The sequence below is a fragment of the Palaemon carinicauda genome, chromosome 14, assembly GCF_036898095.1.
Source record: "Palaemon carinicauda isolate YSFRI2023 chromosome 14, ASM3689809v2, whole genome shotgun sequence".
Taxonomy (NCBI): Eukaryota; Metazoa; Arthropoda; class Malacostraca; order Decapoda; family Palaemonidae; genus Palaemon; species Palaemon carinicauda.
The window spans coordinates 120,963,552-120,981,051 of NC_090738.1; the positions used below are offsets into that span (position 1 = coordinate 120,963,552).

Below are 17,500 nucleotides of genomic sequence, written 5' to 3' on the forward strand. Positions count from 1 at the left end.
TAAAAGCAGGATGCTTTAAGCCCAAGGGATCCAACAGGGAAAAATAGCTCAGTGAGGAAAGGAAGCTAGAAAATAGATAACTTTCCATAAGAAGAAATGAACAATAAGAATTAAATATTTTAAAAACAGTAACAACAATAAAATAGAACTTTCACTTATAAACTATAAAAACTTCAAGAAAAAGAAGAGGGAGAAAAATATCCCAATAAAAGTACATATAGACTTCATACCTGAAGATCTTGATTTTTATTTTATATTTTTTGTTCACACACTACCACCTCCCTCCATTTCCTTCAAGCTGCTTTTATCGATCTTAAAACCTCAGTTCCACACCTTCCCTCTTGGCTTGAAATAGATTCCAAATACTTGTAATTCTCTTCAGATCCTAAGTCTTTCCCTCTCATTTTGGATACCGTAGACTTAAGTTATATCCTCCCTCCCCCATTTTACCTTCATATCGACCCATCCAGGAGATTGCTGATCCCTTCTTAACCTTCTATGGAGTTCTTATCAGCCTCTGTCGTAACCACCATATCATCGACTTATTGCAATTCCTATAGATTTTCCTTCCTAATCCTTAATTCGACACATCCATAACGAGCTCTAACAAAAGGGGTTTTAAGTGCCTATCCATAATATAAACAGACTGTAACTTCAGACATTTGTCTTACCACAGGTGATCCTTATTGCTGTCCTTGTTCTTTCTAAATATAAATTGAATTAATATCACTAATTTTTGTGGCATTTTCCTCTTGATTAAACATAAAAATCTCTATCTTCCTTGAATTTTATCAACTGTTTTTTCTGTCTTTAAGTACTCAGTAGAGCTTCCTATTACCTTTCAGCTTCTTTTCTTCATATTGCCAATTTGTGTGACTGGACAGTTCGAATATGGAAATTAATCACATTAGTTTCTTGATAATTCAATCCTGGCTGTCAAGGAGAGAGACAGACAGTTGGCAAAAGATGCTAGGAAAAAGATTGATTTTCGAGAGATTTAACGAGTGAAAAATTTACATGGCATTTATCGTATGTTTATTTAATTCAGTACAGTACTGTACCCTTTTCTTAGCTGTTTTATCTAATATGAAATGAAAATTTAGATACAAGACTTTCAGGTGAGGCAACCCTTAGTTTTTTCGTAGTTAGTATTTATATATAGTTTCAATGCAAGAAAATTTCATTTGGATTGTTTTGACTGTCTGTGTTAACTTTTTCCTAAAATACTTAATTTGAATAGGTATGAGGTTCTATAGTCAATTTTTTTTTTAACGAGACGCTTTTGCACCGACTCGCAGCGATGCCCTTTTAGCTCGAAAAAAGTTTCCTGCTACCTGATTGGTTAGAATTATCTTGTCCAACCAATCTGCTATTAGGAAACGTTTCCGAGCTAAAAGGGCAGCCCTGCGAGTCTGCCTCGCTAAAAAGAATTGACTATAGGTATTTCTCTAGTTCCATTTTCCAACAATCACTGTGTAATTTTAATACTTTCGGGAAGATCTTGTGAAGATGGAGGGATTTACTGTTTAGCTGGAGTTAAAAGAGCATCTCGATTATGTGATTCATCTTCTAGCCGTAGTGGCCAGAATACTGATGAGCGTCTAGTAAGAGTTGCTAATTTGGGAAGCCATTAAAGTCTAGTTGATAATAACTTGTAAGCGCAGTATAAGGAAAATAGATCTGCCTTGCAATAATGAAATGGACATAATTCTCTCTCTCTCTCTCTCTCTCTCTCTCTCTCTCTCTCTCTCTCTCTCTCTCTCTCTCTCTCTCTCTCTCTCTCTCTCTCTCTCTCTCTATATATATATATATATATATATATATTTATATATATATATATATACACACCTACAGAAATACTCACAAATTAAGTTAAATGGGCGAGACCATAGACAAAATATTAATATAATTATAGCATTTTGGGGAACTAAACAAAGTAAAAAGTTAGAAAATGAATGATTAGCCCATCATCAAGGGGAACTGTATGAAATCGAAAAAGACTGGCACAGCAAATTAGGTCAAACAAAGAAGATAAACCTGATCATTAGTCTGAAGAGCAAAAACATCGACAAACTCCAACTGAAGTTTCCATCGAATTTCAGTAATTTGAAGGAAGTTTAATGGGCGCTCGTTACACCGGTTAAAACAATTTCTTTAACAAGGTTACATCTCCCCTTGAAAATAAAGAGCTAGTGTCTGAATATATATACACACACATACACACACACACACACACACACATATATATATATATATATATATATATATATATATATTATATTTATATAGATATATTTTATGTATATGTATTTATATATATGTATATATTTATATGAATATATTTTATATATATATATATATATATATATATATATTTATATGTATATATTTATATATATATATATATATATATATATATATATATATAAATATATACTTATATATGTATATATATATTTATATAAATATATACACACATATATATATAGATGTATATATATATGTATATATATATTTATATAAATATATACACACATATATAGATGTGTATATATATATATATATATATATATATATATATATATATATATAAAATATATATACATACATACATACATACATACATACATCACGTGCTAAGCACTCACCCTCCCTTGTGTAGGGCGAATAGGGAGTAATCATACTCTGGTGAGAATAGTGCATATCTATTTAAATATTTAGCAGTCATTTTTACTGGTCGCGTACACTACTGTTACATACATGACTAGAATAAGAAAGAAAACTAATCATAAACAACATCCAAACACAAAATTAAACATTTTTGTATATATCTTTCTGTTATGTAACGTGTGCGATAACAATATACTGTATTTTAATCAAATGAATATTTAAAAGATTAGAAATTCCTGGCAGTTTGTGAAACTTTAAAAGTCGAGAGAAAGTTAGTCTAAAATAGTCAAATGAGATATTTTATAAATAAAGAAATAGATTACAACTAAATAGACACTGTAGTTTCGCAGCTTGCGGTTCGTAAACTCTTAGTGGATGGTGATAGGATTTCAAAAGAAGTCCTTATGTAGCTGAAGAATTGTCTTTAAGGTCTGAGAGAGAGAGAGAGAGAGAGAGAGAGAGAGAGAGAGAGAGAGAGAGAGAGAGAGAGAGAGAGAGAGAGAGAGAGAGTGGATTGTACCACCCGCGTGTCACACGAGCGCGCATAGTACCAACATTTTTCTTTTTTTGTATATATAATTCTTTGTATCTTCGCTCTCCCCTTGCACTGACAGCAACTTGTTTTAAACATGTCTGCCTACTTCATTGTTAACTGTTAACAGAACCGGTTGCCGGTTTGACAAGAAATAGCATGTTTGTATTTTGTGACCTTCTTACCGGGACCTAGTGTGTATATATACCCGATGTGTCGTAATAAAGTTACTCAGTTGAGCCTTTGACTCATAACCTACCCTTGGCCCGTCATAGTATGATTACTATAGATCGCAAAGCTATTAGTTTCGATGTGGTAGCAGTTCTTGTTAGGACAATCTGTCTCATTCTCCTGCTTTTTTTTATTTTATTGTTTTATTCATGAATGATCTAGAAAAGGGCATTGCGTCTCCCGGTAAATAGGACTTACAATATTTAAAAAATCATACTGTTTTAACTCTCACATATTTAGAATCGGTTTATTATTATTATCATCATAATCATCATCATCATCATTATAATTATTATTATTATTATTATTATTATTATTATTATTATTATTATTATTATTACCACCTAAGCAACAACCCTAGCTTTAAAAGCAGGATCGTATAAGCCCAAGGGATTCAACAGGGAAAAAAAGCTCAGTGAGGAAAGGAAACTAGAAAATAAATAACTTTCCATAAGAAGAAATGAACAATAAGAATTAAATATTTTAAGGACAGTAACAACAATAAAATAGACCTTTTACATATAAACTATAAAAACTTCAAGAAAAAGAAGAGGGAGGAAAACATCCCAATAAAAGTACATAATTATATTCTTCATACCTGAAGATCTTTATTTTTATCTTATATTTTTTGGCCACACACTGCCACCTCCCACTTCGTCCAAGCTGCTTTTATCGATCTTAAAACCTTAGTTCCACACCTTCCCTCTTGGCTTGAAATAGATTCCAAGTACCTGTAATTCTCTTCAGATTTTGAATCTTTCCCTCTTATTTTGGATACAGTAGACTCAGTTTTATCCTCCCTCCCCCATTTTACGTTCATATCGACTCATCCAGGAGATTTCTGATCCCTTCTTAACCTTCTATGGAGTTTGTATCAACCTCTGTCGTAACCACCATATCATCGGCTTATTACAATTCCTATAGATTTTCCTTCCTAATCCTTAATTCGACACATCCATATCGAGCACTAACACAGAGGGGTTTTAAGTGCCTATTCATAATGTAAACAGATTGTAATTTCAGACATTTGTCTTACCACAGGTGATCCTTACTGCTGTCCTTGTTCTTTCTAAATCTAAATTGAATTAATCTCACTAATTTTTGTGGCATTTTCTTCTTGATTAGAAATAAAAAATAAATTTTTTCTTGAATTCTATCAACTGTTTTTTCGTATGTCGTAAGTACATAGTAGAGCTTCCTATTACCTTTCAGCCTCTTTATTTGATATTGCCCATTTGTAATAAGCAACATCAATTGTATAGTAAGAAAAAACCGTAATTTTTATCGGAAATTCTCCGTAAAAATATACTGTTCTCAACCGTATTTCAGTAAAATACAGGCGACCGTAATTTTATCTTACTTTGTTATTATCATTTATGGGTTGGTGGCCGTAATATCACTCGTTTACGTCTATATAACCGTTTTTAAAACCGTAAAAATCGTGGAATAAATGTTGCCAGACTTTTACCGTTTTTTAATGCAAATTTTTAGCAGTGTACTTCTGCCTTCAATAAAACAGCATTGCTGTTCAACAATCTGCATAAGTTTGTAATCTCTCATCAGATATGCTTTCTACATCACTAAACTAAGGTCCTGTGAGTTAGATTCCTCCTGCATAACTACTCTCCATAGCATAATCTCTCTATTCTGCTTAAATATATTTACTTTCAGATTTTCTTCCAAATCATTTGGCATTACTTCATCTTCCCATATTGCCGTTGACAGTTAGGATAATTATCCACTATGCCAAATACTTTACGCATTTCATTTTGTACCTCTGATGAACTTTTACTTAAAGCTGTTGTATTCTTGTGAAGAACGAGAAAAACACTGTATTCCAGAGGTAGTATTTATTATTATAAATACTCTTTAGGAAATAGCATAAAAATTAGCAGCCAAATAATATAGAATAACAGTAATATCACTCAAGATTGAAAGCACACGCAGACTAAATGGAGACTGATTTACTGTGTTCATCCTTCATAAAATGTAAAATACAGCCAAAATTACGCTTGCTGAGTAGCCAACCAACTAATTAACCAAGCAAGCACATGAATGATCGTTGTAGCAAAAGTTTAGATTTTGTCATCTCACAGTTCCTCCCCACTTTTCCCAGTTCCTCTTTAATTTCATTTGCATATTAGCCCAATTTCTTTCATCTCGTCATCCTTATGCAAGGTAATTCCTTCATTATCTTTAATGACACCCGATTGACCCAGATCTTTTCTTCACATTTTCCTTGAGTTCGATATTCCGTTAATATCCCGTTCTCTTTCCTATGTGCCTAACCTTTTCTTGAACTCATCTGTAGCTTTTCTTCTGTAGCCATGACCACTTTTCTCAGGTTTCCCTTCCGCGTCTCACCTTCTATAGTCCATTTCTTTTAGCGATGCATATTTGCACCGACTCGCAGCGGTGCCCTTTTAGCTCGGGAAAGTTTCCGGATCGCTGATTGGTTGGACAAGATAATTCTAACCAATCAGCGATCAGGAAACTTTTCCGAGCTAAAAGGGCACCGCCGCGAGTCGGTGCAAATATGCATCGCTAAAAGAAATGGACTATAGTCCTTGGAACGCTTAGGGTTGATTCACTATCGGTCCGTTCGCGCTCCGCTCCCGCTCCAGTCACGGTCCGGGCAAATATTGTCACGTGATTTTAAATGGAATTATTCACAATGGCACTCCGGTCCGATCTCGCTTCAGTCTCGCTTTGGTCATGATTGAAAAAGTCAGTATGTATAATAACTGGTTAATATTCACTGCGTAGATACATTTCATAGTATCACTGAACAATATTCGTATACAATTATGCTTTTTGCTTATATTTTGCCAAGACACTGATCGGACCGAGAGCGAACCGAAGGTGTTTACCTAGATCGAACCGAGAGCGAACCGAGACCGGAGCGTGACTGAATCTTGTATCTCCCTCCCACCACTTTTCTTTCCCCTTTGACATTGCATCGCAACTTGTCCTCTGAACTGCACCTGCTGCGCGTTTCCCACACATTTTTTTTTCATGCCATTCCAAATGTGCTCTGGTCGACCAGCTCTCACAGAATTTTGTCTAAATACTTTTCTGGACTTCTTCCCCTTCACGGCTTATTCTATTTGCTCTTTATGTTACAATTGTTTACAGACTTTCTTGTTTTTTTATCGTCTTTTGTATAACCATTTTCAAGTTATTGTTGTTTTAATTGTTTTGGATATAGATAATTTTAGTAGATGCAGAGTAATAATAGCAAAATAAATGTAAAAGTCAACTTTATTTATCTGCTCCATTAAAAAAAAAAAAAAAAAAAAAAATGGAAATAGGGACTATATGGGGCTCAGAAATTCTTTACGACCGAAGCCCCTTCAAGGGATGCCAGTCTTTTCGTTGGCTATAATTTCGTTGTTTCTTCTTTACACCATGGAGTTAAAAGACGTTCTTGTGTTATTCAGCATATTGAAAAAAAAATTATGTAACCTACTAAGGTTTTGGGAAAGCTTAAGAACTAATTATTTTAGAGCCTTTCCAACTTTTCATATATCTTAATTGGATCCGAGCTCATCTCCCGGTCCCTTGAAACAACTGTACTAACTGTATGTCTCACGATCGTACATAGTTCATTTTGTGTATATATTATGCTTGTATCTTTGCTCTTCCCTCGCACTAAAAAGAACTATGTACGATCGTGTGACACACAGTTGGTACATGTAGTCACACCGGGGTCACCACATGTACCAACCGTGTGTCACACGATCGTACATAGTTCATTTTGTGTATATATTATGCTTGTATCTTCGCTCTTCCCTCGCACTAAAAAGAACCAGAATAAACATGTCTGTTTTTCTCATCTGTAACGGTGTCTGTTTTTGAACATGAAATTTCTTGTTCTTTTTAGTGCGAGGGAAGAGCGAAGATACAAGCATAATATATACACAATCTGAACTATGTACGATCGTGTGACACACGGTTGGTACACAACCACGACTCACTTGCGAGTAAACACTAGGCCCCATTATTATTATTATTATTATTATTATTATTATTATTATTATTACTTTCTAAGCTACAACCCTAGTTGAAAAAGTAGGAAGCTATAAGCTCAGGGGCTCCAACAGGGAAAATAGCCCAGTGAGGAAAGGAAACAAGGAAAATTAGAATATTTTAAAAAGAGTAACAACATTAAGATAAATATCTCCTATATAAACTATAGGAACTTAACAAAACAATGGGAAGAGAAATAAAATAGAATAGTGTGCCCGAGTGTAACCTCAAGCAAGAGAATCCTAACCCAAGACCGTAGAAGACCATAGTACATAGGCTATGGCACTACCCAAGACTAGAGAACAATGGTTTGATTTTGGAGTGTCTTCTCTTAGAAGAGCTTCTTATCATAGCTAAAGAGTCTCTTCTACCCTTACCTACAGGAAAGTGGCCACTGAACAATCACAGTGCCGTAACCCATTAGGTGAAGACTTGTTTGATAATCTCAGTGTTGTCAGGTGTATGAGGACAGAGGACAATGTGTAAAGAATAGGCCAGACTATTCGGTGTGTGTGTGTATGTGTGAGTAGGCAAAGGGAAAATGAACCGTAATCAGAGAGAATGATCCAATGTAGTACTATCTGGCCAGTCAAAAGACCCCATAACTCTCTAGCAGTAGTATCTCAACGGGTGGCTGGTGCCCTGGCCAACCTACTATATAGGTCCGCATTAGCCTCTTGTAACTATGTGGGTCCACATTAACCCTCTGATGGTCTACACTATGCTATGCAACTCCTTGGAGGTCCACATCAAGCCAATAAAAACTCATTGGACGGCCACATCAGGCTCAATATTAACGCTCAATGGGCTGCCATGGAGCAAGTGCCCGTCCATAGCAACAATAATTTAGTTTCTGAAGGCGGATACTGAAAGGCCCCATTTTGATATCGGTCCAACAAAGTATTTGGAATAAACAACTGTGAGAAAGATCCCGATAGATTTTTCCTCCAAACTAATTCACGCTCTTGCAATTCTTATGTTTTTTACAAAGCGGCAAAATGAAATTTTCTCACAAGGAAGCTTTCCCAATTGCGTTATTGAAATCAATCAGTGATTCTTTATGTAATCCCAGAGGATTATAAACACGAGGGGAAAACAAGAACAATGGCGGAAGATAATCTCATCCTCTGTCTATTTGGGGGTAATGAAGTCAGTAAATCCTGTTCAGGCTGGGAATTTCATTTCTTATCCGCTTTGTTAAGCTCGGTAGTGTAGAATATATATATATATATATATATATATATATGTGTGTATGTATATATTATATATATATATATATATATATATATATATATATATATATATATATATATATATATATATATATATATATATATATATATATATATATATATATATATATATATATATATATATATATATATATATATATATAGGTTTTGTGAAGTCACTTATTCATACATGCACACGCACACTGATTTATACAATGTAATAATTGAAAAGAAAAATAGAGATAATTATCATTTAGATAGAAAACTGATGGATACTCTCTTGATACAAACTAATTGATAAACTCCTACTGAATAACATGTTCTTATAATAAATAACATTGGTATTTTGAGCATTGGTAAGGCTGTACATACTTGAACATCACAAAACCTAGAAAAATAAACATTTGGACTTCTCATATATTCTACCTTTAACTGCCGAATCCTTCCGTAGGGTGTTAGTGCCAAGAGGTACACTCTATGTATTATATTGTACCAACCGTGTTTCACACAATTGTACATAATTCCTTTTGTATATATTATGCTTGTATCTTCGCTCCTCCCTCGCACTAAAACGAACATGAAAATTCCTGTCTGGTTTTTCCTCTGTGATATTGTCTGTCTTGTGAACTTGTCATGTCCTGTTGCCTTGAGGTTTTGTATATAAGGAGAGTGTTCCACAACAATATAACTCAGTCGTTTCCAATCTGCCTTTGATTTCACAACTCCTCTCTCGGCCCGTCACATTGGTGACCCCGGAAGTCGACTCGCTCCTACCGCCTTCCACCCCCACCCCCTCGCCCCTTCATCGTTGGTACTATGGCGGACTCTATGGCAGTTGGTGCTGCGGCCGCTCCATTCAAACTTTCATCGTTTACCAGCGGAGAGGCGTTTGCTTGGTTTCAGCGCGCAGAAGTCCAGTTTCGTATCAGGGGCGTGACTCGCTCAACCACCAAAGCGGATTATGTTCTCGCAGCAATACCCAAGGACACCTTCCCAGAAATATCCGACTGGCTTTGTGAACAAGAGACACCCCAATAGCGTATGACGACCTCAAATCATACCTTCTGCAGCAGTACTCGCCGTCGCCAGCCGCCCGTATAGCAAAGCTTTTTCAGCTCTCGCAACAACCGTTGGGGGACCAAAGGGCTTCGCTTGCCCTCAGGAAAATGACCAGTATCGCTCGCCTTCAACCTGCCGCAGACGGCTCTCCTCGTGAGGTGAACCTACTCCGTGCCCTTTGGATACGCCGTTTACCTGAACCTGTGCGCGCTGCCATACCCGATGTCGATAGTTTACCCATAAAGGACTTGATGGTCAAAGCCGACGCCCTTATGGACAGCCACTTCAAGACCTCCATCAACGCCTCCACCCCTGACGACGAGGATGCCTATTCAACGTCAACCGAAGCTGACATGAATGCCGTAGGACATACACGCCTACCCCGTGACGTGCCGAAGCGGCGACAAAGCCGCCCACCACCCACCAATCGCTCGCGCCCCAACGAACGACTTCTACAGCCACTTACTACCTCCCATCCACCGCAGTTTTGCTACTACCACTTCAGATTCGGGGCAACCGCGAAGAAATGTGCCAAAGATTGTCAATGGCCAAAAAACGTGTAAGTAGGCCATCGCTTGTGGCGGTGGCCTCCCATGTTTCTAATCTTTTCTTTTTACAGGATGCAGGAACGGGCGTGCGATTTTTGGTAGACACGGGTGCTTGTCGTTCTCTTTTGCCAAGGAAACTCTTCAAGGTACAACGTAGTCTGTCTACATCTGCCGACGTCCGCTTGGTAGCTGCCAACGGATCTGCGATACCCACCTACGGTTACGAGAGCCTCACATTATCGTTCGGAAACTGTAAATTCAATTGGAAGTGTCTCGTTGCTGACGTCACAATGCCAATCCTCGGTGCGGATTTCCTCTCTCATTTCCACCTTCTGGTCGATGTCGCCCACCGACGATTGGTCAACGCAGACTCGTACTTGTCGACACCTCTTCAACCCGCCCCCTCTAACCTCGCTCTCCACATCAGCACACCCACGGATGCCTACGCCCACCTCCTCACGTTGTACCCGGAAGTTTTCCGTCCAGAACTTCGCCAAACGCCCACGGTTCCTGCCAAGCACGGTATTTATCACCATATCAAGACGACGGGGCCCCCAGTCTTCGCAAAATTCAGACGTCTGGCACCGGAACGATTGGCAGCCGCCAAACAGACGTTCGCCGAAATGGAGAAAGTGGGCCTTTGCCAAAAGGCCTCCAGCCCATGGTCGTCACCCTTACACATCGTTCTGAAGAAAGACGGCTCCCTCCGTCCGTGCGGGGATTACAGGCGCCTGAACATGCAAACAGAACCGGATCACTACCCCCTCCCAAACATTGTCGATGTAACCTCCTACCTGCACAAAGCAAAGGTTTTCTCTACGCTCGACCTCCTGAAGGGGTATTATCAGGTGCCTATGAACCAGAAGACATCCCCAAGACCGCCATCACCACTCCGTTTGGCACATGCACCTTCAATTACTCCTGTTTTGGCCTTCGTAATGCTGGGGCAACGTTTCAACGTCTCATGGATGGCATCTTAGGGGACCTCCCTTTCTGTGTATGTTATGTGGACGACATACTTGTGTTCTCCTCCTCAAAAGAGGAACACCTCCGTCACCTGCGCATCGTGCTCGACCGCCTGCAACAAAACGGCCTTGTAGTCCGGTACGACAAGTGTACCTTTGGCGCCAACGAAGTGTCGTTCTTAGGGCACCGTATCACTCCTGAAGGAGTCCATCCCCTCCCTGAGAAGGTAGCAGCCGTTCAGAATTTCCCCACGCCCTCGACCGTCAAAGCTCTGCAGGAATTCTTGGGCATGATCAACTATTATCACCGCTTTCTGCCAGCCATTGCCGCCACTCTTGCTCCCCTCTACGCCTCCCTCAAGGGCAAGCCAAAGGACTTGAAGTGGGGTCCCCTTCAAGAAGCGGCCTTCTGCAATGCAAAGAAGGCCCTATCAACTGCTGTGGCTCTCACTTTTCCTATCCCCCACGCCCCTCTCCTTCTCTCCACCGATGCCAGCGACGTCGCTATTGGTGCAGTACTCGAGCAGGTGGTCAAAGGCTCGCCCCGCCCATTGGCCTTCTTCAGCAGAAAACTGTCCAAGGCAGAATCGGGTTATTCTACCTTCGATCGAGAATTGCTGGCGGTGCACTTGGCTGTCCGTCACTTTCGCCATTTCTTAGAAGGTACGCCCTTCGTCATTCGCACAGACCACATGCCTCTGGTGCACGCCTTCACTCGACAGTCTGACGCCTGGTCCGCCCGTCAACGCCGACATCTCTCCGCCATGGCTGAATACAATTGCACCCTCCAATACGTCCCTGGGAAAATGAATCCCGTTGCCGATGCCCTGTCAAGAAACATGTTGGCTGCCGTTCAACTGGGATTGGATTACAACGCCCTGGCTGAAGCCCAACGACAGGATCCAGAGTATCAAGCTTGTAGGACATCCTGCACGTCCCTCCGTTGGGAGGATTTTCCCCTCGAAAACTCCAACACCTCCCTCCTCTGTGACGTCAGTACTGGTAGACCGCGACCTTGGATTCCTGCTCCCATGCGCCGACAGGTGTTTAATTTTATCCACGGCCTTTCACATCCCTCGTGCCGTTCTACTGCACAGCTGCTGAAGGCAAAGTTCATTTGGCACGGCATTTCTAAGGATGCTAAGGATTGGGTCCGTGCCTGTACTTCTTGCCAAACTTCCAAAGTACATCGACACACGGATTCAGGAGTGGGCACCTTTCCTCAACCTCAGCGTCGTTTCGCACACATTCACGTCGACGTTGTAGGCCCCCTACCCACATCACAAGGACATCGTTACCTGTTTACCGTCATCGACCGCTCCACTTGTTGGCCTGAAGCCATTCCCATGGAAACTGCAACGTCCGCCTCATGTACATCTGCCTTACTCTCTGGATGGATTTCAAGATTCGGTATCCCTGAGCATATTACTTCTGACAGGGGAACCACTTTCACCTCTCAATTATGGACGTCATTAGCGAATCTCCTGGGCATCACCCTACATCAGACAACGGCCTACAACCCCGCTGACAATGGAATGGTTGAACGTTTTCATCGCACCCTCATAGCAGCTTTGATGTCCCGCTGCAAGGATTGCAACTGGTTTACTCAGCTTCCCTGGGTCCTCCTGGGACTAAGGACCACTCCTAAAGACGCCCTCGACGTCTCGGCAGCCGAAATGGTTTATGGCGACCCGTTGGTCGTCCCTGCCGAGTTTTTTCCTTCTACAACCTCCTCCGACGATCTCCAGCGCATACGTCACGTCGTGGGAAAATTTACTCCGTGCCGCCAGACTTACAAGCCCCCAGCGAAGCATCACATACCAACGGACTTGCACTCTGCAACGCACGTCTTCCTGCGCAACGACACCAGCAAGCCACCGTTAACGCCCCCTTACACGGGGCCTTTCCTTGTGATCCGATGCAGTCCGAAAGCATTCCTCCTAAACATTCGGGGCAAAGAAGACTGGGTCTCCATTGATCGTCTAAAACCTGCTTATCTTCTGCCAGATGACCCGCCTACAGTTCGCCTCTCTAGATCAGGGCGCCCTATTTAACATGTACAGTATGTCATTTTTAGGGGGGGAGCCATGTACCAACCGTGTTTCACACAATTGTACACAATTCCTTTTGTATATATTATGCTTGTATCTTCGCTCCTCCCTCGCACTAAAACGAACATGAAAATTCCTGTCTGGTTTTTCCTCTGTGATATTGTCTGTCTTGTGAACTTGTCATGTCCTGTTGCCTTGAGGTTTTGTATATAAGGAGTGTTCTACAACAATATAACTTAGTCGTTTCCAATCTGCCTTTGATTTCACAACTCCTCTCTCGGCCCGTCACAATATAAGGGCCTTTTCATAATTCCTTTGGGTCCCAGCACACTTTTATACCCTACTTTATCTCTATTCTCTCTCCCCACCTTCCATTTTGCTGTCAATCTTCTAGGCTTTTACTTCATTATGTAACTATGGTTTTCCCTCAGTTGCACATGGGCGCTGACTGACCTCACAAACACCAACACCCGGTTATATAATCCAATCACTGCCGAATCGGGACGCAGAGAGGAAACAAGATAAAGGGAAACAAATGTGAGATCAGGAAATGGACTGGAAACATACCAAAACAAAGCACATATTAAGGAATTTGGGTTTATTGTGTAAGTACATAGCCCTGTGGTAGGGGTGTAAAGAATACTACTACCGCATGTCCTGCGTGTCGTAGAAAGCTGCTAAAAGGACAGCTGCTGCCTTGCAGTCTTGGTTTTTAGCAAAAGGCTAGACCCACTGCCAATAGCAGTGGAAACTGCTGCCTCGCAGTTGGACTACTTATTCAAAGGCTAGACCCACTGCCAATAGCAGTGGAAACTGCTGCCTTGCAATTGGACTACTAGTCAAAGGCTAGGCCCGCCGCCTATAACTGTGGTTGGTAACTGAAAGGGGATGCGATCGTATAAACTTTGCCAAATTATTAGCCTGATGCTACACTTAGGCAACCAATCCTTTTATTTAGGGATAACGGCGGAAAGAAGTTTGTTGTGTAATAACGGCAGAACTTAGAATAAATCTTGAAGTCAACTCGAAGCTCATCCCTATTGTAATGTGATTTTTATAATAACTGCAGAGCATTCTAGACGATTCTACATCTCAAATCCTCTCATATTTCCGATACCGGGATAAGTTTCTTGTAAAGAAATTACTTAAGCAATAAACACATTCAGTAACAAGAAATAAATCTATGGATATTCATTATAACTCAGATACGAACTAGAATAAAGATATTGAAGAGGCAAGATAGATTGATATTCATCGCACTTCTAATCAGAAAGATTCGTGACTGAAATCTCAGTGAATAAAATGGTTTGAATATGTGGTGAGATAGGGACGAAGTACACTTAGAAAATGGATAGATATGGTAGTAGTAGGGAGAAGACTACTTTAAAAGCCCAAACTATCATGTGTTGGCCTATTGGAAACGACCCTCTCTGGTGATTGCTGGACTGGGGTTTGAGTCCCGCTCAAATTTGGAGGTTTTTTTAGTGTCTGAAACCTTACTGTCCTTGTGAGCTAAGGATGGGGTGTTTGGGAAAGCCTATAGGTCTACCTGCTGAGTCATCATCTGGCATTATCTGGCTCTCCGTGGTCCTAGCATGGGTGAAGAGGGCCTTGGGTGTTGATCATATGTAATATGGTTAATCTCTAGGACTTTGTCCTTCTTTCTAAGGCAATGTCACTGACCCTTGCCTCTGCCATTCATGAGGGGCCTTTAAACGTTTAAAAGAATCAGATGAAGACCCAGTCCAAACGGGAATTCAGGCAGAAAGTCAATATAGGAGAGATCTCATTTCCATTTTAATCTCATTTACAGGAAAATTTGATGTCGAAATCGTGCCTCGTATTGATTTTAAAATAGATATAAGAATCATAATCATAAAATTCTGAAGAGTGGATAATATAGCAAGGCTAAAAAAACTCTTCCCACTAGATTTGGTTCCTTGACAAAATGTTTGAAATGTTCAATCTTGTCGAGTCTTCAGAAAGGTTCCAGGAAACCTGCTCCCTTGAAGTGATTTTTTTAATCTAACCTTTGGTGTTCGCAGCGAAGCATCCAAAGCATTTAATGGCAATCATACCTAATATTCATCCTTTGATGATAGATTTTAAATCTCATCGTTAGGATTCGAAGTCACTAATTTCCATATTAGATTCATAATCATAATTTTATCTGCTGCCCTTTGTCTCATAACTGTAATGAGTGAGCTTTATCGTGTAACGAATCGTCCTCCAATATATTTTTCAAAAATGTGTTCCAAATTAATTACTCTTATGACTAGAATTTCCAGGAAATTTCATGAATTTCACAGTTGAATGGTAGAACTTCAAAAATTCAAACTTGCAGAAAATGTTTTTATGTTGAATAGATTGGCACAAGCCTCTCTTTGTAGCTTATATATGAAAGATCTGTTTTAAAGTTGTAACTGTTCTTAAAATATTTCATTTCATTTTTTTTATTTCTTTTCATGCAGTTTATTTATTTCCTTATTTCCTTTCGTAATTGGATTATTTTTCCCTGTTGGAGCCCTTGGGCTTATAATATCCTGCTTTTTCAACTAGGGTTGTAGCTTGGCTATAAGTAATAATAATAATAATAATAATAATAATAATAATAATGCCACACAAATGACTAAAATATGACTAATGCAAGGTTTCTCTCTGCAAGTTTTCTTGCCTTCGATATCAAGTGATCTCTGACATGCATGTTTCTACTAATCTTCATGGTTGAATGGTACTTCTCTGTAAATGGTAAAAATAATCACTCGAACATCCTATGATCCTTTTGTGTAGTATGTAGAACGTGCGGACAGGTCAACAACAGCCTCGTAGCGTCTTTCATTGGATTTACATCAATAGTATCCGGTAATTTCACCGTATATAGCCATATTTCCTTTAAGTTAGGCTAGGTTTGACTGGGCTGGGGTGGGCTAATGCGAGTCAGGGTAAGTTATAGTCAATTTCTTTTAGCGATGCAGATTTGCACCGACTCGCAGCGGTGCCCTTTTAGCTCGGAAAAGTGTCCTGATATCTGATTGGTTGGACGAGATAATTCTAACCAATCAGCGATCAGGAAACTTTTCCGAGCTAAAAGGGCACCGTTGCGAGTCGGTGCAAATCTGACTCGATAAAAGAAATGGACTATAGTTTGGGCTAGTTTAGTTTAGTGTAGGTCAACTGAAAAACAGCCGCCTTAGGATGATTTCTCCATTTACAACAATGTCATTAGACTGCACAGTTGTACCGTACTATCAACCAAATTCTCATCGTCAGCTAATTTTTTTTTCTTCACAACCCGTTGAAGTTATTGATTATTAGCGGCAGTCTTGATAGCATGATATCTTTAATGATCGAATGATAATTCAATAAGTATATCGGAAATATATCATGAAATTCCCATTTAATCAGTTGCAAATTCAGTAAGTAAATCGGAAATATATCATGAAATTCCCTTTCAATCAGTTGCAACTTTGGTCATCAAAGGGGGATTATGAATATATTTCATGTGGAAGTCTGCCAAAACCAGCGCATACATCCTCCTATTGAACGTTGACGCAATTTGATTAATGAAGGACAATGTATGAATGGAAGCAGGCTGGTAAAATAAATGTCTGAAATGTCAAAACATGTTACCATTTGAAAATCAGGTTAATAATGTAAAGCAGAACGAACATTTCCGAATGTTGCTTTGGTAAAGGAACTTTTACTGTTTATTTGTATAAATGTTTCGAAAAAATATTGCCCGGAAATTTGGTTTCCAAACATTGCATGAAAATGTTATTATAGAATCTGATAACTGTCTACTTTTAGCCATATACAACACGTTTACTGAGTTTATATTTGATATGAATAATTGAAGCCTAAGGAAAATGAATTAGAAATATAGAAATGGTTTATGATTTTAAAATATCTGAATTAACAGGTGACCAATAGCTAATTACAAACTGGTGATGCATATCCAATTACTTTTGAATTAACAAGGTTGGGTAACATTCAAGCGCCGATGAGTTATTTTAATGTTAAACACCGTAAAATGTTGCCTTAATTGATCAATGAAAGACGAATGTTTTAATCATGATCCCTCTCTCTCTCTCTCTCTCTCTCTCTCTCTCTCTCTCTCTCTCTCTCTCTCTCTCTCTCTCTCTCTCTCATGGAAGGTACGAACTTGCAGCAACTCTGCCAAGTC

The 17,500-nt window shown here is 39.5% G+C and overlaps 1 protein-coding gene across 1 annotated transcript in view; it reads left to right on the forward strand.

Annotated features, from left to right (window-relative positions):
- Positions 1–17,500, forward strand: part of Epac (Exchange protein directly activated by cAMP) — a 1,092,821-nt gene that overhangs the window by 232,869 nt on the left and 842,452 nt on the right. The window lies entirely within an intron of this gene.